Consider the following 25907-nt stretch of genomic DNA (forward strand, 5'->3'; position numbering starts at 1 on the left):
TGTCAGAGTCACGTCAATGTATGTCCAAGGGTTTGGAGGATAGAAACATTTTAATTTTCCGAGAATATTCGAAAGTCAATTTTTTAAAAGGCAAATATCTCCCGATGTGTAGGAATCTGAGAGACAAAACTTATGTCATTTTGATGGAATGTATATGTAAACTTCATGTCAGAGTCAAGTCAATGTATTTCCAAGGGTTTGGAGGATAGAGACATTTTAATTTTTCGTGGTTATTCGAAAGTCAATATTTGAAAAGGCAAATATCTCCCGATCTGTAGGAATCTGAGAGACAAAACTTATGTCACTTTGAGGGAACGTATATGTCAACTTCATGTCAGAGTCAAGTCAATGTATGTCCAACGGTTTGGAGGATAGAGACATTTCAATTTTTCGAGATTATTCGAAAGTGAATTTTTAAAAGGCAAATATCTCCCGATCTGTAGGAATCTGCGAGACAAAACTTAAGTCACTATGAGGGAACGTATATGTCAACTTCATGTCAGAACCACGTAAATGTAAGTCCAAGGGTTTGGAGTATAGACTCATTTGAATTTTTCGAGATTATTCGAAAATCAATTTTTGAAAAGGCAAATATCTCCCGATCTGTTGGATTCTGAGACACAAACCTTATGTCACTTTTAGGGAACGTGTATGTCAACTTCATGTTAGAGTCAAGTCAATGTATGTCTAAGGGTTTGGAGGATAGAGACATTTTAATTTTTCGAGATTATTCGAAAGTCAATTTTTGAAAGGGCAAATATCTTCCGATCTGTAGGAATCTGAGAGACAAAACTTATGTCAATTTGAGGGAACGTATATGTCAACTTCGTGTCAGAGTCACGTCAATGTATGTCCAAGGGTTTGGAGGATAGAGACATTTGGATTTCTCGAGATTATAAGAAAGTCAATTTTTGAAAAGGCAAATATCTCCCGATCTGCAGGAATCTGAGAGACAAAACTTATGTCACTTTGAGGGAACGTATATGTCAACTTTATGTCAGAGTCACGTCAATGTATGTTCAAGGGTTTGGAGGTTAGAGACATTTTAATTTCTCGAGATTATTCGAAAGTCAATTTTTTAAAGGCAAATATCTCCCGATCTGTTAATCTGAGAGACAAACCTTATGTCACCTTGAGGGAACGTGTATGTTAACTACATGTCAGAGTCAGGTGAATGTATGTCCAAGGGTTTGGAGGATAGAGAGATTTTAATTTTTCGAGATTATACGAAAGTCAATTTTTGAAGAGGCAAATAACTCCCGATGTGTAGGAATCTGAGAGACAAAACTTATGTCACTTTGAGGGAACGTATATGTCAACTTCATGTCAGAGTCACGTCAATGTATTTCTAAGGGTTTGGAGGATAGAGATATTTGAATTTTTCGAGATTATTCAAATGCCAATTTATGAAAAGGCAAATATCTCCCCATCTGTAGGAATCTGAGAGACAAAACTTATGTCACGTTGAGGGAAAGTATATGTCAACTTCATGTCAGAATCTCGTCAATGTATGATCAAGGATTTGGAGGATAGAGACATTAAAATTTTCGAGATTATTGAAAAGTCAATTTTGGAAAAGGCAAATATCTCCCGATCTGTAGGAATCTGAGACACAAACCTTATGTCACGTTGAGGGAACGTGTACGTCAACTTCATGTCAGAGTCACGTCAATGTATGTCCAAGGGTTTGGAGAATAGAGATATTTTAATTTTTCGAGATTATTCGAGTGTCAATTTTTGAAAAGGCAAATATCTCCCGATCTGTAGGAATCTGAGAGACAAAACTTATGTCACTTTGAGGGAATGTATATGTAAACTTCATGTCAGAGTCAAGTCAATGTATTTCAAAGGGTTTGGAGGATAGAGACATTTTAATTTTTCGTGGTTATTCGAAAGTCAATATTTGAAAAGGCAAATATCTCCCGATCTGTAGGAATCTGCGAGACAAAACTTAAGTCAATTTGAGGGAACGTATATGTCAACTTCATGTCAGTGTCAAGTCAATGTATGTCCAAGGGTTTCGAGGTTAGAAATATTTCAATTTTTCGAGATTATTCGAAAGTTAATTTGTGAAAAGGCAAATATCTCCCGATCTGTAGGAATCTGAGAGACAAAACTTATGTCACTTTGAGGGAACGTTTGTGTCAACTTCATGTCAGAGCCAAGTCAATGTATGTCCAACGGTTTGGAGGATAGAGACATTTCAATTTTTCGAGATTATTCGAAAGTGAATTTTTAAAAAGCAAATATCTCGCGATCTGTAGCAACCTGCGAGACAAAACTTAAGTCACTATGAGGGAACGTATATGTCAACTTCATGTCAGAACCACGTCAATGTAAGTCCAAGGGTTTGGAGTATAGACTCATTTGAATTTTTCGAGATTATTCGAAAATCAATTTTTGAAAAGGCAAATATCTCCCGATCTGTAGGATTCTGATACACAAACCTTATGTCACTTTGAGGGAACGTGTATGTCAACTTCATGTTAGAGTCACGTCAATGTATGTCTAAGGGTTTGGAGGATAGAGACATTTTAATTTTTCGAGATTATTCGAAAGTCAATTTTTGAAAGGGCAAATATCTTCCGATCTGTAGGAATCTGAGAGACAAAACTTATGTCACTTTGATGAAACATTTATGTCAACATCGTGTCAGAGTCACGTCAATGTATGTCCAAGGGTTTGGAGGATAGAGACATTTATTTTTTCGAGATTATTCGAAAGTCAATTTTTGAAAAGGGAAATATCTCCCGATCTGTAGGAATCTGAGAGACAAAACTTATGTCACTTTGAGGGAATGTATATGTAAACTTCATGTCAGAGTCAAGTCAATGTATTTCAAAGGGTTTGGAGGATAGAGACATTTTAATTTTTCGTGGTTATTCGAAAGTCAATATTTGAAAAGGCAAATATCTCCCGATCTGTAGGAATCTGCGAGACAAAACTTAAGTCAATTTGAGGGAACGTATATGTCAACTTCATGTCAGTGTCAAGTCAATGTATGTCCAAGGGTTTGGAGGTTAGAAATATTTCAATTTTTCGAGATTATTCGAAAGTTTATTTGTGAAAAGGCAAATATCTCCCGATCTGTAGGAATCTGAGAGACAAAACTTATGTCAATTTGAGGGAACGTATATGTCAACTTCGTGTCAGAGTCACGTCAATGTATGTCCAAGGGTTTGGAGGATAGAGACATTTGGATTTCTCGAGATTATTCGAAAGTCAATTTTTGAAAAGGCAAATATCTCCCGATCTGTAGGAATCTGAGAGACAAACCTGATGTCACTTTGAGGGAACGTATATGTCAACTTCATGTCAGAGACACGTCAATGTATGTTCAAGGGTTTGGAGGTTAGAGACATTTTAATTTCTCGAGATTATTCGAAAGTAAATTTTTTAAAGGCAAATATCTCCCGATCTCTTAATCTGAGAGACAAACCTTATGTCACCTTGAGGAAACGTGTATGTTAACTTCATGTCAGAGACACGTCAATGTATGTCCAAGGGTTTGGAGCATAGAGACATTTTAATTTTTCGAGATTATTCGAAAGTCAATTTTTGTAAAGGCAAATAACTCCCGATCTGTAGGAATCAGAGATACAAAACTTATGTCACTTTGAGGGAACGTATATGTCAACTTCATGTCAGAGTCACGTCAATGTATGTCTAAGGGTTTGGAGGATAGAGATATTTGAATTTTTCGAGATTATTCAAATGTCAATTTATGAAAAGGCAAATGTCTCCCCATCTGTAGGAATCTGAGAGACAAAACTTATGTCACGTTGAGGGAACGTGTACGTCAATTTCATGTCAGAGTCACGTCAATGTATGTCCAAGGGTTTGGAGGATAGAAACAATTTAATTTTCCGAGATTATTCGGAAGTCAATTTTTGAATAGGCAAATATCTCCCGATGTGTAGGAATCTGAGAGACAAAACTTATGTCAATTTGAGGGAACGTATATGTCAACTTCATGTCAGAGTCACGTCAATGTATGTCCAAGGGTTCGGAGGATAAAAACATTTTAATTTTCCGAGATTAATCGAAAGTCAATTTATGAAAAGGCAAATATCTCCCGATCTGTAGGAATCTGAGAGACAAAACTTATGTCACTTTGAGGGAACGTATATGTCAACTTCATGTCAGAGTCTGGTCAATGTATGTCCAAGGGTTTGGAGTATAGACTCATTTGAATTTTTCGAGATTATTCGAAAAACAATTTTTGAAAAGGCAAATATCTCTCGATCTGTAGGATTCTGAGACACAAACCTTATGTCACTTTGAGGGAATATGTATGTCAACTTCATGTTAGAGTCACGTCAATGTATGTCTAAGGGTTTGGAGGATAGAGACATTTTAATTTTTCGAGATTATTCGAAAGTCAATTTTTGAAAGGGCAAATATCTTCCGATCTGTAGGAATCTGAGAGACAAAACTTATGTCATATTGAGGGAACGTATATGTCAACTTCGTGTCAGAGTCACGTCAATGTATGTCCAAGGGTTTGGAGGATAGAGACATTTGGATTTCTCGAGATTATTCGAAAGTCAATTTTTGAAAAGGCAAATATCTCCCGATCTGTAGGAATCTGAGAGACAAACCTTATGTCACTTTGAGGGAACGTATATGTCAACTTCATGTCAGAGACACGTCAATGTATGTTCAAGGGTTTGGAGGTTAGAGACATTTTAATTTCTCGAGATTATTCGAAAGTAATTTTTTTAAAGGCAAATATCTCCCGATCTCTTAATCTGAGAGACAAACCTTATGTCACCTTGAGGAAACGTGTATGTTAACTACATGTCAGAGTCAGGTGAATGTATGTCCAAGGGTTTGGAGCATAGAGACATTTTAATTTTTCGAGATTATTCGAAAGTCAATTTTTGAAAAGGCAAATAACTCCCGATCTGTAGGAATCAGAGATACAAAACTTATGTCACTTTGAGGGAACGTATATGTCAACTTCATGTCAGAGTCACGTCAATGTATGTCTAAGGGTTTGGAGGATAGAGATATTTGAATTTTTCGAGATTATTCAAATGTCAATTTATGAAAAGGCAAATGTCTCCCCATCTGTAGGAATCTGAGAGACAAAACTTATGTCACGTTGAGGGAACGTGTACGTCAATTTCATGTCAGAGTCACGTCAATGTATGTCCAAGGGTTTGGAGGATAGAAACATTTTAATTTTCCGAGATTATTCGGAAGTCAATTTTTGAATAGGCAAATATCTCCCGATGTGTAGGAATCTGAGAGACAAAACTTATGTCAATTTGAGGGAACGTATATGTCAACTTCATGTCAGAGTCACGTCAATGTATGTCCAAGGGTTCGGAGGATAAAAACATTTTAATTTTCCGAGATTAATCGAAAGTCAATTTATGAAAAGGCAAATATCTCCCGATCTGTAGGAATCTGAGAGACAAAACTTATGTCACTTTGAGGGAACGTATATGTCAACTTCATGTCAGAGTCTGGTCAATGTATGTCCAAGGGTTTGGAGTATAGACTCATTTGAATTTTTCGAGATTATTCGAAAAACAATTTTTGAAAAGGCAAATATCTCTCGATCTGTAGGATTCTGAGACACAAACCTTATGTCACTTTGAGGGAATATGTATGTCAACTTCATGTTAGAGTCACGTCAATGTATGTCTAAGGGTTTGGAGGATAGAGACATTTTAATTTTTCGAGATTATTCGAAAGTCAATTTTTGAAAGAGCAAATATCTTCAGATCTGTAGGAATCTGAGAGACAAAACTTATGTCACTTTGAGGGAACGTATATGTCAACTTCATGTCAGAGTCACGTCAAAGTATGTAAAAGGGTTTGGAAGATAGAGATATTTGAATTTTTCGAGATTATTCAAATGTCAATTTTTGAAAAGGCAAATATCTCCCGATCTGTAGTAATCTGAGAGATAAAACTTATGTCACGATGAGGGAACGTATATGTCAACCTCATGTCAAAGTCACGTCAATGTATGTCCAAGGGTTTGGAGGATAGAGACATTTTAATTTTTCGTGATTATTCGAAAGTCAATTTTTGAAAATTCAAATATCTCCCGATCTGTAGGAATCTGAGACACAAACCTTATGTCACTTTGAGGGAACGTGTATGTCAACTTCATGTCAGAGTCAAGTCAATGTATGTCCAAGGGTTTGGAGGATAGAAACATTTTAATTTTCCGAGAATATTCGAAAGTCAATTTCTTAAAAGGCAAATATCTCCCGATGTGTAGGAATCTGAGAGACAAAACTTATGTCATTTTGATGGAATGTATATGTAAACTTCATGTCAGAGTCAAGTCAATGTATTTCCAAGGGTTTGGAGGATAGAGACATTTTAATTTTTCGTGGTTATTCGAAAGTCAATATTTGAAAAGGCAAATATCTCCCGATCTGTAGGAATCTGAGAGACAAAACTTATGTCACTTTGAGGGAACGTATATGTCAACTTCATGTCAGAGTCAAGTCAATGTATGTCCAACGGTTTGGAGGATAGAGACATTTCAATTTTTCGAGATTATTCGAAAGTGAATTTTTAAAAGGCAAATATCTCCCGATCTGTAGGAATCTGCGAGACAAAACTTAAGTCACTATGAGGGAACGTATATGTCAACTTCATGTCAGAACCACGTAAATGTAAGTCCAAGGGTTTGGAGTATAGACTCATTTGAATTTTTCGAGATTATTCGAAAATCAATTTTTGAAAAGGCAAATATCTCCCGATCTGTTGGATTCTGAGACACAAACCTTATGTCACTTTTAGGGAACGTGTATGTCAACTTCATGTTAGAGTCACGTCAATGTATGTCTAAGGGTTTGGAGGATAGAGACATTTTAATTTTTCGAGATTATTCGAAAGTCAATTTTTGAAAGGGCAAATATCTTCCGATCTGTAGGAATCTGAGAGACAAAACTTATGTCAATTTGAGGGAACGTATATGTCAACTTCGTGTCAGAGTCACGTCAATGTATGTCCAAGGGTTTGGGGGATAGAGACATTTGGATTTCTCGAGATTATAAGAAAGTCAATTTTTGAAAAGGCAAATATCTCCCGATCTGCAGGAATCTGAGAGACAAAACTTATGTCACTTTGAGGGAACGTATATGTCAACTTCATGTCAGAGTCACGTCAATGTATGTTCAAGGGTTTGGAGGTTAGAGTCATTTTAATTTCTCGAGATTATTCGAAAGTCAATTTTTTAAAGGCAAATATCTCCCGATCTGTTAATCTGAGAGACAAACCTTATGTCACCTTGAGGGAACGTGTATGTTAACTACATGTCAGAGTCAGGTGAATGTATGTCCAAGGGTTTGGAGGATAGAGACATTTTAATTTTTCGAGATTATTCGAAAGTCAATTTTTGAAAAGGCAAATAACTCCCGATGTGTAGGAATCTGAGAGACAAAACTTATGTCACTTTGAGGGAACGTATATGTCAACTTCATGTCAGAGTCACGTCAATGTATGTCCAAGGGTTTGGAGGATAGAGATATTTAAATTTTTCGAGATTATTCAAATGCCAATTTATGAAAAGGCAAATATCTCCCCATCTGTAGGAATCTGAGAGACAAAACTTATGTCACGTTGAGGGAAAGTATATGTCAACTTCATGTCAGAATCTCGTTAATGTATGTCCAAGGGTTTGGAGGATAGAGACATTAAAATTTTCGAGATTATTGAAAAGTCAATTTTGGAAAAGGCAAATATCTCCCGATCTGTAGGAATCTGAGACACAAACCTTATGTCACGTTGAGGGAACGTATATGTCAACTTCATGTCAGAGTCACGTGAATGTATGTCCATGGGTTTGGAGGATAGAGACATTTTAATTTTTCGAGATTATTCAAATGTCAATTTATGAATAGGCAAATATCTCCCCATCTGTAGGAATCTGAGAGACAAAACTTATGTCACGTTGAGGGAAAGTATATGTCAACTTCATGTCAGAGTCACGTCAATGTATGTCCAAGGGTTTGGAGGATAGAAACATTTTAATTTTCCGAGAATATTCGAAAGTCAATTTTTGAAAATGCAAATATCTCCCGATCTGTAGGAATCTGAGAGACAAACCTTATGTCACTTTGAGGGAACGTATATGTCAACTTCATGTCAGAGTCTGGTCAATGTATGTCCAAGGGTTTGGAGGATAGAGACATTTCAATTTTTCGAGATTATTCGAAAATCAATTTTTGAAAAGGCAAATATCTCCCGATCTGTAGGAATCTGAGACACAAACCTTATGTCACTTTGAGGGAACGTGTATGTCAACTTCATGTTAGAGTCACGTCAATGTATGTCCAAGGGTTTGGAGGATAGAGACATTTTAATTTTTCGAGATTATTCGAAAGTAAATATTTGAAAAGGCAAATATCTTCCGATCTGTAGGAATCTGAGGGACAAAACTTATGTCACTTTGAGGGAACGTATATGTCAACTTCATGTCAGAGTCACGTAAAAGTATGACCAAGGGTTTGGAGTATAGACTCATTTGAATTTTTCGAGATTATTCAAATATCAATTTTTGAAAAGGCAAATATCTCCCGATCTGTAGGAATCTGAGAAACAAAACTTATGTCACGTTGAGGGAACGTATATGTCAACTTCATGTCAGATTCACGTCAATGTATGTCCAAGTGTTTAGAGGATAGAGACATTTTAATTTTTCGAGATTATTCGAAAGTGAATTTTTCAAAAGGCTAAAATCTCCCGATCTGTAGGAATCTGAGACACAAACATTATGTCACTTTGAGAGAACGTGTATGTCAACTTCATGTTAGAGTCACGTCAATGTATGTCTAAGGGTTTGGAGGTGAGAGACATTTTAATTTTTCAAGATTATTCTAAAGTCAATTTTTGAAAGGGCAAATATCTTCCGATCTGTAGGAATCTGAGAGACAAAACTTATGTCACTTTGAGGGAACGTATATGTCAACTTCATGTCAGAGTCATGTCAATGTATGTCCAAGGGTTTGGAGGATAGATATATTTGAATTGTTCGAAATTATTCAAATGTCAATTTTTGAAAAGGCAAATATCTCCCGATCTGTAGGAATCTGAGAGACAAAACTTATGTCACGTTGAGGAAACGTATATGTCAACTTCATGTCAGAGTCACGTCTATGTATATCCAAGGGTTTGGAGGATAGAGACATTTTAATTTTTCGAGATTATTAGAAAGTCAATTTTTGAAAATTCAAATATCTCCCGATCTGTAGGAATCTGAGACACAAACCTTATGTCACTTTGAGGGAACGTGTATCTTAACTTCACGTCAGAGTCTTGTCAATGTATGTAAAAGGGTTTGGAGGATAGAGACATTTAAATTTTTCGAGATTATTCGAAAGTCAATTTTTGAAAAGGCAAATATCTCCCGATCTGTAGGAATCTGAGAGACAAACCTTATGTCACTTTGAGGGAACGTATATGTCAACTTCATGTCAGAGACACGTCAATGTATGTTCAAGGGTTTGGAGGTTAGAGACATTTTAATTTCTCGAGATTATTCGAAAGTAAATTTTTTAAAGGCAAATATCTCCCGATCTCTTAATCTGAGAGACAAACCTTATGTCACCTTGAGGAAACGTGTATGTTAACTACATGTCAGAGTCAGGTGAATGTATGTCCAAGGGTTTGGAGCATAGAGACATTTTAATTTTTCGAGATTATTCGAAAGTCAATTTTTGAAAAGGCAAATAACTCCCGATCTGTAGGAATCAGAGATACAAAACTTATGTCACTTTGAGGGAACGTATATGTCAACTTCATGTCAGAGTCACGTCAATGTATGTCTAAGGGTTTGGAGGATAGAGATATTTGAATTTTTCGAGATTATTCAAATGTCAATTTATGAAAAGGCAAATGTCTCCCCATCTGTAGGAATCTGAGAGACAAAACTTATGTCACGTTGAGGGAACGTGTACGTCAATTTCATGTCAGAGTCACGTCAATGTATGTCCAAGGGTTTGGAGGATAGAAACATTTTAATTTTCCGAGATTATTCGGAAGTCAATTTTTGAATAGGCAAATATCTCCCGATGTGTAGGAATCTGAGAGACAAAACTTATGTCAATTTGAGGGAACGTATATGTCAACTTCATGTCAGAGTCACGTCAATGTATGTCCAAGGGTTCGGAGGATAAAAACATTTTAATTTTCCGAGATTAATCGAAAGTCAATTTATGAAAAGGCAAATATCTCCCGATCTGTAGGAATCTGAGAGACAAAACTTATGTCACTTTGAGGGAACGTATATGTCAACTTCATGTCAGAGTCTGGTCAATGTATGTCCAAGGGTTTGGAGTATAGACTCATTTGAATTTTTCGAGATTATTCGAAAAACAATTTTTGAAAAGGCAAATATCTCTCGATCTGTAGGATTCTGAGACACAAACCTTATGTCACTTTGAGGGAATATGTATGTCAACTTCATGTTAGAGTCACGTCAATGTATGTCTAAGGGTTTGGAGGATAGAGACATTTTAATTTTTCGAGATTATTCGAAAGTCAATTTTTGAAAGAGCAAATATCTTCAGATCTGTAGGAATCTGAGAGACAAAACTTATGTCACTTTGAGGGAACGTATATGTCAACTTCATGTCAGAGTCACGTCAAAGTATGTAAAAGGGTTTGGAAGATAGAGATATTTGAATTTTTCGAGATTATTCAAATGTCAATTTTTGAAAAGGCAAATATCTCCCGATCTGTAGTAATCTGAGAGATAAAACTTATGTCACGATGAGGGAACGTATATGTCAACCTCATGTCAAAGTCACGTCAATGTATGTCCAAGGGTTTGGAGGATAGAGACATTTTAATTTTTCGTGATTATTCGAAAGTCAATTTTTGAAAATTCAAATATCTCCCGATCTGTAGGAATCTGAGACACAAACCTTATGTCACTTTGAGGGAACGTGTATGTCAACTTCATGTCAGAGTCAAGTCAATGTATGTCCAAGGGTTTGGGGGATAGAAACATTTTAATTTTCCGAGAATATTCGAAAGTCAATTTCTTAAAAGGCAAATATCTCCCGATGTGTAGGAATCTGAGAGACAAAACTTATGTCATTTTGATGGAATGTATATGTAAACTTCATGTCAGAGTCAAGTCAATGTATTTCCAAGGGTTTGGAGGATAGAGACATTTTAATTTTTCGTGGTTATTCGAAAGTCAATATTTGAAAAGGCAAATATCTCCCGATCTGTAGGAATCTGAGAGACAAAACTTATGTCACTTTGAGGGAACGTATATGTCAACTTCATGTCAGAGTCAAGTCAATGTATGTCCAACGGTTTGGAGGATAGAGACATTTCAATTTTTCGAGATTATTCGAAAGTGAATTTTTAAAAGGCAAATATCTCCCGATCTGTAGGAATCTGCGAGACAAAACTTAAGTCACTATGAGGGAACGTATATGTCAACTTCATGTCAGAACCACGTAAATGTAAGTCCAAGGGTTTGGAGTATAGACTCATTTGAATTTTTCGAGATTATTCGAAAATCAATTTTTGAAAAGGCAAATATCTCCCGATCTGTTGGATTCTGAGACACAAACCTTATGTCACTTTTAGGGAACGTGTATGTCAACTTCATGTTAGAGTCACGTCAATGTATGTCTAAGGGTTTGGAGGATAGAGACATTTTAATTTTTCGAGATTATTCGAAAGTCAATTTTTGAAAGGGCAAATATCTTCCGATCTGTAGGAATCTGAGAGACAAAACTTATGTCAATTTGAGGGAACGTATATGTCAACTTCGTGTCAGAGTCACGTCAATGTATGTCCAAGGGTTTGGGGGATAGAGACATTTGGATTTCTCGAGATTATAAGAAAGTCAATTTTTGAAAAGGCAAATATCTCCCGATCTGCAGGAATCTGAGAGACAAAACTTATGTCACTTTGAGGGAACGTATATGTCAACTTCATGTCAGAGTCACGTCAATGTATGTTCAAGGGTTTGGAGGTTAGAGTCATTTTAATTTCTCGAGATTATTCGAAAGTCAATTTTTTAAAGGCAAATATCTCCCGATCTGTTAATCTGAGAGACAAACCTTATGTCACCTTGAGGGAACGTGTATGTTAACTACATGTCAGAGTCAGGTGAATGTATGTCCAAGGGTTTGGAGGATAGAGACATTTTAATTTTTCGAGATTATTCGAAAGTCAATTTTTGAAAAGGCAAATAACTCCCGATGTGTAGGAATCTGAGAGACAAAACTTATGTCACTTTGAGGGAACGTATATGTCAACTTCATGTCAGAGTCACGTCAATGTATGTCCAAGGGTTTGGAGGATAGAGATATTTAAATTTTTCGAGATTATTCAAATGCCAATTTATGAAAAGGCAAATATCTCCCCATCTGTAGGAATCTGAGAGACAAAACTTATGTCACGTTGAGGGAAAGTATATGTCAACTTCATGTCAGAATCTCGTTAATGTATGTCCAAGGGTTTGGAGGATAGAGACATTAAAATTTTCGAGATTATTGAAAAGTCAATTTTGGAAAAGGCAAATATCTCCCGATCTGTAGGAATCTGAGACACAAACCTTATGTCACGTTGAGGGAACGTATATGTCAACTTCATGTCAGAGTCACGTGAATGTATGTCCATGGGTTTGGAGGATAGAGACATTTTAATTTTTCGAGATTATTCAAATGTCAATTTATGAATAGGCAAATATCTCCCCATCTGTAGGAATCTGAGAGACAAAACTTATGTCACGTTGAGGGAAAGTATATGTCAACTTCATGTCAGAGTCACGTCAATGTATGTCCAAGGGTTTGGAGGATAGAAACATTTTAATTTTCCGAGAATATTCGAAAGTCAATTTTTGAAAATGCAAATATCTCCCGATCTGTAGGAATCTGAGAGACAAACCTTATGTCACTTTGAGGGAACGTATATGTCAACTTCATGTCAGAGTCTGGTCAATGTATGTCCAAGGGTTTGGAGGATAGAGACATTTCAATTTTTCGAGATTATTCGAAAATCAATTTTTGAAAAGGCAAATATCTCCCGATCTGTAGGAATCTGAGACACAAACCTTATGTCACTTTGAGGGAACGTGTATGTCAACTTCATGTTAGAGTCACGTCAATGTATGTCCAAGGGTTTGGAGGATAGAGACATTTTAATTTTTCGAGATTATTCGAAAGTAAATATTTGAAAAGGCAAATATCTTCCGATCTGTAGGAATCTGAGGGACAAAACTTATGTCACTTTGAGGGAACGTATATGTCAACTTCATGTCAGAGTCACGTAAAAGTATGACCAAGGGTTTGGAGTATAGACTCATTTGAATTTTTCGAGATTATTCAAATATCAATTTTTGAAAAGGCAAATATCTCCCGATCTGTAGGAATCTGAGAAACAAAACTTATGTCACGTTGAGGGAACGTATATGTCAACTTCATGTCAGATTCACGTCAATGTATGTCCAAGTGTTTAGAGGATAGAGACATTTTAATTTTTCGAGATTATTCGAAAGTGAATTTTTCAAAAGGCTAAAATCTCCCGATCTGTAGGAATCTGAGACACAAACATTATGTCACTTTGAGAGAACGTGTATGTCAACTTCATGTTAGAGTCACGTCAATGTATGTCTAAGGGTTTGGAGGTGAGAGACATTTTAATTTTTCAAGATTATTCTAAAGTCAATTTTTGAAAGGGCAAATATCTTCCGATCTGTAGGAATCTGAGAGACAAAACTTATGTCACTTTGAGGGAACGTATATGTCAACTTCATGTCAGAGTCATGTCAATGTATGTCCAAGGGTTTGGAGGATAGATATATTTGAATTGTTCGAAATTATTCAAATGTCAATTTTTGAAAAGGCAAATATCTCCCGATCTGTAGGAATCTGAGAGACAAAACTTATGTCACGTTGAGGAAACGTATATGTCAACTTCATGTCAGAGTCACGTCTATGTATATCCAAGGGTTTGGAGGATAGAGACATTTTAATTTTTCGAGATTATTAGAAAGTCAATTTTTGAAAATTCAAATATCTCCCGATCTGTAGGAATCTGAGACACAAACCTTATGTCACTTTGAGGGAACGTGTATCTTAACTTCACGTCAGAGTCTTGTCAATGTATGTAAAAGGGTTTGGAGGATAGAGACATTTAAATTTTTCGAGATTATTCGAAAGTCAATTTTTGAAAAGGCAAATATCTTCCGATCTGTAGGAATCTGAGAGACAAACCTTATGTCACTTTAAGGGAACGTATATGTCAACTTCAAGTCAGAGTCTGGTCAATGTATGTCCAAGGGTTTGGAGGATAGAGACATTTAAATTTTTCGAGATTATTCGAAAATGAATTATAAAAGGCACATATCTCCCGATCAGTAGGAATCTGAGAGACAAAACTTAAGTCACTATGAGGGAACGTATATGTCAACTTCATGTCATAGCCAAGTCAATGTAAGTCCAAGGGTTTGGAGTGTAGACTCATTTGAATTTTTCGAGATTATTCGAAAATCAATTTTTGAAAGGGCAAATATCTTCCGATCTGTAGGAATCTGAGAGACAAAACTTATGTCACTTTGAGGGAACGTATATGTCACCTTCATGACAGAGTCACGTCAATGTATGTCCAAGGGTTTGGAGGATAGAGATATTTGGATTTTTCGAGATTATTCAAATGTCAATTTTTGAAAAGGCAAATAAATCCCGATCTGTAGGAATCTGAGAGACAAAACTTATGTCACGTTGAGGGAACGTATATGTCAACTTCATGTCAGAGTCACGTCAATGTATGTCCAAGGGTTTGGAGGATAGAGACATTTTAATTTTTCGAGGTTATTCGAAAGTCAATTTTTGAAAATTCAAATATCTCCCGATCTGTAGGAATCTGAGACACAAGCCTTATGTCACTTTGAGGGAACGTGTATCTTAACTTCATGTCAGAGTCACGTCAATGTATGTCCAAGGGTTTGGAGGATAGAAACATTTTAATTTTCCGAGAATATTCGAAAGTCAATTTTTGAAAAGGCAAATATCTCCCGATGTGTAGGAATCTGAGAGTCAAAACTTATGTCAATTTGAGGGAACGTATATGTCAACTTCATGTCAGAGTCTTGTCAATGTATGTCCAAGGGTTTGGAGGATAGAGACATTTTAATTTCCCGATAATATTCGAGTGTCAATTTTTGTAAATTCAAATATCTCCCGATCTGTACGAATCTGAGAGGCAAAACTTATGTCACTTTGAGGGAACGTATATGTCAACTTCATGTCAGAGTCTGGTCAATGTATGTCCAAGAGTTTGGAGGATAGAGACATTTCAATTTTTCGAGATTATTCGAAAGTCAATTTTTGAAAATTCAAATATCTCCCGATCTGTAGGTATCTGAGATACAAAACTTGTGTCACTTTGAGGGAACGTATATGTCAACTTCATGTCAGAGCCACGTCATTGTAAGTCCAAGGGTTTGGAGTATAGACTCATTTGAATTTTTCGAGATTATTCGAAAATCAATTTTTGAAAAGGCTAATATCTCCGGATGTGTAGGAATCTGAGAGACAAAACTTATGTCAATTTTAGGAAACGTATATGTCAACTTCATGTCAGAGTCACGTTAATGTATGTCCAAGGGTTTGGAGGATAGAGACATTTTAATTTTTTGAGATTATTCGAAAGTCAATTTTTGAAAAGGTAAATATCTACCGATATGTACGAATCTGAGAGACAAAACTTATGTCCCTTTGAGGGAACATATATGTCAACTTCATGTCAGAGTCTTGTCAATGTATGTCCAAGGATTTGGAGGATAGAGACATTTAAATTTTTCGAGATTATTCGAAAGTCAATTTTTGAAAAGGTAAATATCTCCTGATCTGTAGGAATCTGAGACACAAACCTTATGTCACTTTGAGGGAACGTGTATGTCAACTTCATGTTAGAGTCACGTCAATGTATGTCTAAGGGTTTGGAGGATAGAGACATTTTAATTTTTCGAGATTATTCGAAAGTCAATTTTTGAAAGGGCAAATATCTTCCGATCTGGAGGAATCTGAGAGACAAAACTTATGGCACTTTGAGGGAACGTATATGTCAACTTCATGTCAGAGTCACGTCAAAGTATGTCCAAGGGTTTGGAGGATAGAGATATTTGAATTGTTCGAGATTATTCAAATGTCAATTTTTGAAAAGGCAAATATCTCCCGATCTGTAAGGATCTGAGAGAAAAAATTTATGTCACTTTGAGGGAACGTATATGTCAACTTCATGTCAGAGTCTAGTCAATCTATGTCCAAGGGTTTGGAGGATAGAGACATTTCAATTTTTCAAGATTATTCGAAAATGAATTTTAAAAGGCAAATATCTCCCGATCAGTAGGAATCTGCGAGACAAAACTTAAGTCACTATGAGGGAACGTATATGTCAACTTCATGTCAGAGCCTCGTCAATGTAAGTCGAAGGGTTTGGAGTATAGACTCATTTGAATTTTTCGAGATTATTCGAAAATCAATTCTTTAAAGGCAAATATCTCCCGATCTGTAGGAATCTGAGACACAAACCTTATGTCACTTTGAGGGAACGTGTATGTCAACTTCATGTTTTGGTCACGTCAATGTATGTCTAAGGGTTTGGAGGATAGAGACATTTTTATTTTTCGAGATTATTCGAAAGTCAATTTTTGAAAGGGCAAATATCTCCAGCTCTGTAGGAATTTGAGAGACAAAACTTATGTCGCTTTGAGGGAACGTATATGTCAACTTCATCTCAGACTCACGTCGAAGTATGTCCAAGGGTTTGGAGGATAGAGATATTTGAATTTTTCGAGATTATTCAAATGTCAATTTTTAAAAGGCAAATATCTCCCGATCTGTAGGAATCTGAGAGACAAAACTGATGTCACGTTGAGGGAACGTATATGTCAACTTCATGTCAGAGTCACGTCAATGTATGTCCAAGGGTTTGGAGGATAGAGACATTTTAATTTTTCCAGATTATTCGAAAGTCAATTTTTAAAAATTCAAATATCTCCCGATCTGTATTAATCTGAGACACAAACCTTATGTCACTTTGAAGGAACGTGTATGTCAACTTCATGTCAGAGGCACGTCAATGTATGTCCAAGGGTTTGGAGGATAGAAGAATTTAAATTTTTCGAGATTATTCGAAAGTCAATTTTTGAAAAGGCAAATATCTCCCGATGTGTAGGAATCTGAGAGACAAAACTAATGTCAATTTGAGGGAACGTATATGTCAACTTCATGTGAGAGTCACGTCAATGTATGTCCAAGAGTTTGGAGGATAGAGACATTTTAATTTTTCGATATTATTCGAGTGTCAATTTTTGTAAAAGCAAATATCTCCCGATCTGTACGAATCTGAGAGACAAAACTTATGTCACTTTGAGGGAACTTATATGTCAACTTCATTTCAGAGTCTTGTCAATGTGTGTCCAAGGGTTTGGAGGATAGAGACATTTAAATTTTTCAAGATTATTCGAAAGTCAATTTTTGAAAGGCAATTAACTCCCGATCTGTAGGAATCTGAGAGACAAACCTTATGTCGCTTTGAGGGAACGTATATGTCAACTTCATGTCAGAGTCTGGTCAATGTATGTCTAAGGGTTTGGAGGAAAGAGACATTTCAATTTTTCGAGATTATTGGAAAGTCAATTTTTGAAAATTCAAACATCTTCCGATCTGTAGGAATCTGAGAGACAAACCTTATGTCACTTTGAGGGAACGTATATGTCAACTTCATGTCAGAGTCTGGTCAATGTATGTCCAAGGGTTTGGAGGATAGAGACATTTCAATTTTTCGAGATTATTCGAAAGTCAATTTTTGAAAAGGCAAACATCATTCGATCTGTAGGAATCTGAAAGACAAAACTGATGTAACTTTGAGGGAACGTATATGTCAACTTCATGTCAGAGTCACGTCAAAGTATGTCCAAGGGTTTGGAGGATAGAGATATTTGAATTTTTAGAGATTATTCTAAAGTCAATTTTTGAAAATGCAAATATCTCCCGATCTGTAGGAATCTGAGCGTCAAAACTTATGTAACTTTGAGGGAAAGTGTATGTCAACTTCACGTTAGAGTCACGTCAATGTATGTCCAAGGATTTGGAGGATAGGGACATTTATATTTTTAGAGATTATTCTAAAGTCAATTTTTGAAAAGGCAAATATCTCCCGATCTGTAGGAATCTGAGCGTCAAAACTTATGTAACTTTGAGGGAAAGTGTATGTCAACTTCACGTTAGAGTCACGTCAATGTATGTCCAAGGGTTTGGATGATAGAGACATTTTAATTTTTCGAGATTATTCAAAAGTCAATTTGTGAAAAGTCATATATCTCCCGATCTGTAGGAATGTGAGAGACAAAACTTCTGTCACTTTGAGGGAAAGTATATGTAAACTTCATGTCAGAGTCACGTCAATGTATGTCTATCTGTTTGGAGGATAGAGACATTTAAATGTTCCGAGAATATTCGAAAGTCAATTAATGAAAAGGCAAATATCTCCCGATCTGTAGGAATCTGAGAGACAAAACTTATGTCACTTTGAGGGAACGTATATGTTAACTTCATGTCAGAGCCATGTGAATTTAAGTCAAAGGGTTTGGAGTATAAATTCATTTGAATTTTTCGAGATTATCCGAAAATCAATTTTTGAAAAGGCAAATATCTCCCGATCTTTAGGAAACTGAGACACAAACCTTATGTCACTTTGAGGGAACGTGTATGTCAACTTCATGTTAGAGTCACGTCAATGTATGTCTAAGGGCTTGGAGGATAGAGACATTTTAATTTTTCGAGATTATTCGAAAGTCAATTTTTGAAAGGGCAAATATCTTCCGATCTGTAGGAATCTGAGAGACACAACTTATGTCACTTTGAGGGAACGTTTATGTCAACTTCATGTCAGAGTCACGTCAAAGTATGTCTAAGGGTTTGGAGGATAGAGATATTTGAATTGTTCGAGATTATTCGAAAGTCAATTTTTGAAAATTCAAATATCTCCCGATCTGTAGGAATCTCAGAGACTAAACTTGCGTCACTTTGAGGGAACGTATATGTCAACTTCATGTCAGAGTCACGTCAATGTATGTCCAAGGGTTTGGAGGATAGAGACATTTAAATTTTTCAAGATTATTCGAAAGTCAATTTTTGAAAAGGCAAATATCTCCCGATCTGTAGGAATCTGAGAGACAAAACTTATGTCCCTTTGAGGGAACGTAAATGTCAACTTCATGTAAAATTCTAGTCAATGTATGACCAAGGGTTTGGAGGATAGAGACATTTAAATTTTTCGAGATTATTCGAAAGTCAAATTTTGAAAAGGCAAATATCTCCCGATCTGTAGGAATCTGAGAGACAAAACTTATGTCACTTTGAGGTAACGTATATGTCAACTTCATGTCAGAGCCACGTCAATGTATGTCCAAGGGTTTGGAGGATAGGGACATTTATATTTTTAGAGATTATTCTAAAGTCAATTTTTGAAAAGGCAAATATCTCCCGATCTGTAGGAATCTGAGCGTCAAAACTTATGTAACTTTGAGGGAAAGTTTATGTCAACTTCCCGTTAGAGTCACGTCAATGTATGTCCAAGGGTTTGGAGGATAGAGACATTTTAATTTTTCAAGATTATTCGAAAGTCAATTTTTGAAAAGGCAAATATCTCCCGATCTGTAGGAATCTGAGAGACAAAACTTATGTCCCTTTGAGGGAACGTAAATGTCAACTTCATGTAAGATTCTAGTCAATGTATGTCCAAGGGTTTGGAGGATAGAGACATTTAAATTTTTCGAGATTATTTGAAAGTCAATTTTTGAAAAGTCAAATATCACCCGATCTGTAGGAATCTGAGAGACAAAACTTATGTCACTTTGAGGGAACGTATTTGTCACAGTCATGTCAGAGTCACGTCAATGTATGTCCAAGTGATTGGAGGAAAGAGACATTTTAATTTTTCGAGATTATTCGAAAGTCAATTAATGGAAAGGCAAGTATCTCCGGATCTGAAAGAATCTGAGAGACAAAACGTATGTCACTTTGAGGGAACGTATCTGTCATAGTCATGTCAGAGTCACGTCAATGTATGTCCAAGGGTTTGGAGGATAGAGACATTTGAATTTTTCGAGATTATTCGAAAGTCAAATTGTGAAAAGGCAAATATTTCCCGATCTGTAGGAATCTAAGAGAAAACAATTATGTCACTTTGAGGGAACGTATATGTCAACTTCATGTCAGAGTCAAGTCAATGTATGTTCAAGGGTTTGGAGGATAGAGTCATTTTCATTTCTTCGAGAATATTCGAAAGTCACTTTTTGAAAAGGAAAATATCTCCCGATCTGCAAGAATCTGAGAGACAAAACTTATATCGCTTTGAAGGAACGTATATGTCAACTTCATGTCAAAGTCACGTCGATGTATGTCCAAGGGTTTGGAGGATAGAGACATTTCAATTTTTCGAGATTATTCGAAAGTCAATTTTTGAAAAGGTAAATATCTCCCGATCTATAGGAATCTGAGAGACAAACCTTATGTCACTTTGAGGGAACGTGTATGTCAACGTAATGTCAGAGTCACGACAATGTATGTCCAAGGGTTTGGAGGATAGATACATTTGAATTTTTCGAGATTATTCGAAAGTCAATTTTTGAAAAGGCAAATATCTCCCGATCTGTAGGAATCTGAGAGACAAAACATATGTAACTTTGAGGGAACGGTTATGTAAACTTCATGTCAGAGTCACGTCAATGTATGTCCAAGGGTTTGAAGGATAGAGACATTTAAAAAATTTCTTGATTATTCGAAAGTCAATTTTTGAAAAGTCAAATATTTCCCGATCTGTAGGAATCTGATAAACAAAACTTATGTCCCCTTAAGGGAACGTATATGTCAATATCATGTCAGAGTCACGTCAATGTGTGTCCAACGGGTTGGAGGATAGAGTCATTTTAATTTTTTGAGATTATTCGAAAGTCAATTTTTGAAAAGGCAAATATCTCCCGATCTGCAGGAATCTGAGAGACAAAACTTATGTCACTTTGAGGGAACGTATATGCCAACTTCATGTCAAAGTCACGTCAATGTATGTCCAAGAATTTGGAGTATAGAGACATTTAAACTTTCGAGATTATTCGAAAGTCAATTTGTGAAAACGCAAATATCTCCCTATCTGTAGGAATCTGAGTGACAAAACTTATGTCACTTTGAGGGAACGTATATGTCAACTTCATGTCAGAGTCACCTCAATGTATGTAAAAGGGTTTGGAGGATAGAGACAATTTTATTTTTCGAAATTATTCAAAAGTCAATTTTTGAAAAGGCAAATATCTCCCGATCTGTTGGAATCTGAGAGACAAAACTTATGTCACTTTGAGGGAAAGTATATGTCAACTCCAATTCAGAGCCACGTCAATGTATGTCCAAGGGGTTGAAGGATAGAGACTTTTTAATTTTTCGAGATTATTCGAAAGTCAATTTCTAAAAAAGCAAATATCTCCCTATCTGTATTAATCTGAGAGACAAAACTTATGTCACTTTGAGCGAACGTATATGTCAACTTCATGTCAGAGTCACCTCAATGTATGTCCAAGGGTTTGGATTATAGAGACATTTTAATTTTTCGAGATTATTCGAAAGTCAATTTTGTGAAAAGGCAAATATCTAACTATCTGTAGAAATCTGAGAGACAAAACTTATGTCACTTTGAGGGAATGTATATGTCAACTTCATGTCAGAGTCACCTAAATGTATGTCCAAGGGTTTGGAGGATAGAGACATTTTAATTTTTCGAGATTATTCGAAAGTCAATTTCTGAAAAAGCAAATATCTCCCGATCTGTAAGAATCTGAGAGACAAAACTTATGTCACTTTTAGGGAACCTGTATGTCAACTTCATGTCAGAGTCACGTCAATGTATGTCCAAGGGTTTGGAGGATAGAAACATTAAATTTTTCGAGATTATTGGAAAGTCAATTTGTGAAAAGGCAAATATCTCCGGATCAGTAGGAATCTGAGAGACAAAACTTATATCACTTTGAGGGAACGTATATGTCAACTTCATGTCAGAGTCACTTCAGTGTATGTCCAAGGGTTTGGAGGATAGAGATATTTAAATTTTTCGAGATTATTCGAAAGTCAATTTTTGAAAAGGCAAATATCTCCCGTTCTATAGAAACCTGAGAGACAAAACTTATGTCACTTTGAGGGAACGTTTATGTCAACTCCATGTCAGAATCACGTCAATGTATGTCCAAGGGTTTGGAGGATAGAGTCATTTAAATTTTTCGAGATTACTCGAAAGTCAATTTGTGAAAAGTCAAATATTTCCCGATCTGTTGGAATCTGAGAGAAAAACATAATGTCACTTTGAGGGAATGTATATGTCAACTTCATGTCAGAGTCACGTCAATGTATGTCCAAGGGTTTGGAGGATAGAGACATTTATTTGTTCGAGATTATTCGAAAGTCAATTTTTGAAAATTCAAATATCTCCAGCTCTGTAGGAATTTGAGAGACAAAACTTATGTCGCTTTGAGGGAACGTATATGTCAACTTCATATCAGAGTCACGTCAATGTATGTCCAAGGCTTTGGAGGATAGAGACATTTTAATTTTTCAAGATTATTCGAAAGTCAATTTATGAAAAGGCAAATATCTCCCGATCTGTAAGAATCTGAGAGACAAAACTTATGTCACTTTGAGGGAACGTATTTGTCACAGTCATGTCAGAGTCACGTCAATGTATGTCCAAGTGATTGGAGGAAAGAGACATTTTAATTTTTCGAGATTATTCGAAAGTCAATTTCTGAAAAGGCAAATATCTCCGGATCTGTATGAATCTGAGAGACAAAACGTATGTCACTTTGAGGGAACGTATTTGTCATAGTCATGTCAGAGTCACGTCAATGTATGTCCAAGGGTTTCGAGGATAGAGACATTTGAATTTTTCGAGATTATTCGAAAGTCAAATTGTGAAAAGGCAAATATTTCCCGATCTGTAGGAATCTGAGTGAAAACAATTATGTCACTTTGAGGGAACGTATATGTCAACTTCATGTCAGAGTCACGTCAATTTATGTCCAAGGGTTTGGAGGATAGAGACATTTTAATTTTTTAAGATTATTCGAAAGTCAATGTGTAAAAAGGCAAATATCTCCCGATCTGTATGATTCTGAGAGACAAAACGTATGTCACTTTGAGGGAAAGTATATGTCAACTTCATGTCAGAGTCACGTCAATGTATGTCCACGGGTTTGGAGGATAGAGACATTTAAATTTTTCGAGATTATTCGAAAGTCAATTTTTGGAAAGGCAAATATCTCCCAATCTATAGGAATCTGAGAGTCAAAACTTATGTCACTTTGAAGGAACGTATATGTCAACGTCATGTCAGAGTCACGTCAATGTATGTCAAAGGGTTTGGAGGTTAGATACATTTTAATTTTTCGAGGTTATTCGAAAGTCAATTTCTGAAAAGGCAAATATCTACCGATGTTTAGGAATCTGAGAGACAAAACTTATGTCCCTTTGAGGGAACGTATATGTCAACTTCATGTCAGAGGCACGTCAATGTATGTCCAAGGGTTTGGAGGATAGAGACATTTAAATTTTTTTGAGATTATTCGAAAGTCAATTTTTGAAAAGGAAAATATCTCCCGATCTCCAAGAATCTGAGAGACAAAAGTTATGTCGCTTTGAAGGAACGTATAAGTCAACTTCATGTCAAAGTCACGTCGATGTATGTCCAAGGGTTTGGAGGATAGAGACATTTAAATTTTTCGAGATTATACGAAAGTCAATTTTTGAAAAGGCAAATATCTCCCGATCTATAGGAATCTGAAAGTCAAACCTTATGTCACTTTGAGGGAACGTGTATGTCAACGTAATGTCAGAGTCACGACAATGTATGTCCAAGGGTTTGGAGGATAGAGACATTTTAATTTTTCGAGATTATTCGAAAGTCAATTTTTGAAAAGGCAAATATCTCCCGATCTGTAGGAATCTGAGAGACAAAACTTATGTCCCTTTGAGGGAACGTAAATGTCAACTTCATGTAAGATTCTAGTCAATGTATGTCCAAGGGTTTGGAGGATAGAGACATTTAAATTTTTCGAGATTATTTGAAAGTCAATTTTTGAAAAGTCAAATATCACCCGATCTGTAAAAATCTGAGAGACAAAACTTATGTCACTTTGAGGGAACGTATTTGTCACAGTCATGTCAGAGTCACGTCAATGTATGTCCAAGTGATTGGAGGAAAGAGACATTTTAATTTTTCGAGATTATTCGAAAGTCAATTAATGGAAAGGCAAATATCTCCGGATCTGAAAGAATCTGAGAGACAAAACGTATGTCACTTTGAGGGAACGTATCTGTCATAGTCATGTCAGAGTCACGTCAATGTATGTCCAAGGGTTTGGAGGATAGAGACATTTGAATTTTTCGAGATTATTCGAAAGTCAAATTGTAAAAAGGCAAATATTTCCCGATCTGTAGGAATCTAAGAGAAAACAATTATGTCACTTTGAGGGAACGTATATGTCAACTTCATGTCAGAGTCAAGTCAATGTATGTTCAAGGGTTTGGAGGATAGAGTCATTTTCATTTCTTCGAGAATATTCGAAAGTCAATTTTTGAAAAGGAAAATATCTCCCGATCTGCAAGAATCTGAGAGACAAAACTTATGTCGCTTTGAAGGAACGTATATGTCAACTTCATGTCAAAGTCACGTCGATGTATGTCCAAGGGTTTGGAGGATAGAGACATTTCAATTTTTCGAGATTATTCGAAAGTCAATTTTTGAAAAGGCAAATATCTCCCGATCTATAGGAATCTGAGAGTCAAACCTTATGTCACTTTGAGGGAACGTGTATGTCAACGTAATGTCAGAGTCACGACAATGTATGTATAAGGGTTTGGAGGATAGATACATTTGAATTTTTCGAGATTATTCGAAAGTCAATTTTTGAAAAGGCAAATATCTCCCGATCTGTAGGAATCTGAGAGACAAAACTTATGTAACTTTGAGGGAACGGTTATGTAAACTTCATGTCTGAGTCACGTCAATGTATGTCCAAGGGTTTGAAGGATAGAGACATTTAAAAATTTTCTTGATTATTCGAAAGTCAATTTTTGAAAAGGCAAATATTTCCCGATCTGTAGGAATCTGATAAACAAAACTTATGTCCCCTTAAGGGAACGTATATGTCAATATCATGTCAGAGTCACGTCAATGTGTGTCCAACGGGTTGGAGGATAGAGTCATTTTAATTTTTTGAGATTATTCGAAAGTCAATTTTTGAAAAGGCAAATATCTCCCGATCTGCAGGAATCTGAGAGACAAAACTTATGTCACTTTGAGGGAACGTATATGCCAACTTCATGTCAAAGTCACGTCAATGTATGTCCAAGGGTTTGGAGTATAGAGACATTTAAACTTTCGAGATTATTCGAAAGTCAATTTGTGAAAACGCAAATATCTCCCTATCTGTAGGAATCTGAGAGACAAAACTTATGTCACTTTGAGGGAACGTATATGTCAACTTCATGTCAGAGTCACCTCAATGTATGTAAAAGGGTTTGGAGGATAGAGACAATTTTATTTTTCGAGATTATTCAAAAGTCAATTTTTGAAAAGGCAAATATCTCCCGATCTGTTGGAATCTGAGAGACAAAACTTATGTCACTTTGAGGGAAAGTATATGTCAACTCCAATTCAGAGCCACGTCAATGTATGTCCAAGGGGTTGAAGGATAGAGACTTTTTAATTTTTCGAGATTATTCGAAAGTCAATTTCTAAAAAAGCAAATATCTCCCTATCTGTATTAATCTGAGAGACAAAACTTATGTCACTTTGAGGAAACGTATATGTCAACTTCATGTCAGAGTCACCTCAATGTTTGTCCAAGGGTTTGGATTATA

This window comes from Zootermopsis nevadensis, unplaced genomic scaffold (assembly GCF_977971745.1).
Source record: "Zootermopsis nevadensis isolate Lab colony 2312 unplaced genomic scaffold, Znev_1.0 Znev_ptg000075l, whole genome shotgun sequence".
NCBI classification, from domain to species: Eukaryota; Metazoa; Arthropoda; class Insecta; order Blattodea; family Termopsidae; genus Zootermopsis; species Zootermopsis nevadensis.